The following is a 1,023-nucleotide window of genomic DNA, read 5'->3' as shown; positions in this document are numbered from 1 at the left end:
GTTTCAAGAAAAGATAGAGGAGAAAAGTTGGAGACAGAAGAAGTTAGCCAGACTTCTAAGGAGTTTTTTTCTTGGCAAGGAAAGAAAATAGGATGGTAGCCAGAGGATGATGAGGGGTCCGAAGAAAGTTTTTTTAAATATAGAATAAATAACAAAGTGCTTTTTATCGTGAAGACGCATCATAGAGGAGAGAATTATGAGGACAATGTCTTTGAAAAGACAGAAGTAGATAATATACTGTTGGAGGGGTTGATCTAAGTCAAAAGCATGGAAAGGTCAACTGTTAGGAAAGAAGTTAGCATGAAGGGGCACAGATGTCAGTAAGTGAGTGGGTGTGATGGCGGAAGCTTCTATTCCAATGTAGATATGTGTATTGTAAAAACTGAATAGCTGGAAAGTGCTACATTTCCTTGGGGCATCGACTACAGACATGAGACACTCCGATACATAATCAAAAATACCTTAATACGAGGGAGCATCTTGTGAGAGAATTTGCATAATACATTTACATTTCTTCTAATATCCATGACAGTTTGACATTTACTTCCTATGTTTACATTGGGGAAAGTCTTCAGTTATATATTACATGCTTCATTAGCTTACTTTTCTTAGAGTCAAAATCTCCACAGATTTATTCTATTTAATGTGAATAAGCATCATGGGTAGGGGTTGCCAAAGTGACAGCACATAATTTGTAACAGTTCCGAGGACCATTTACTAACATGTTAAATTAAAACTTGGTGCAAACTTCCCATTAATCCTCTTATTTTGTATCTGGATTCAAGAAAACAATAAAAGTTAGATGAAACTGGAGCTGGAACTTCAAATAAAAATTAAATATTTAATAATGCTGAAGTATTAATAAATTAAAATTGAATGAATATCTCCAAATTCTGCTCAGGTAGCTTTTGTGATATGACTGTATTCTTGTGCATTCTTCTTCATCTCATCAGTTCTTCCATTTCATTCTATTACATTACAAAAATTAGATTAAATAAATTTGCTTCTCTTCTCCATCAAAAC

This window comes from Propithecus coquereli, unplaced genomic scaffold, assembly GCF_000956105.1.
Source record: "Propithecus coquereli isolate 6110/MARCELLA unplaced genomic scaffold, Pcoq_1.0 Scaffold517, whole genome shotgun sequence".
In the NCBI taxonomy this organism is placed as follows: domain Eukaryota; kingdom Metazoa; phylum Chordata; class Mammalia; order Primates; family Indriidae; genus Propithecus; species Propithecus coquereli.
Note: the sequence above shows the minus strand (reverse complement) of the source record.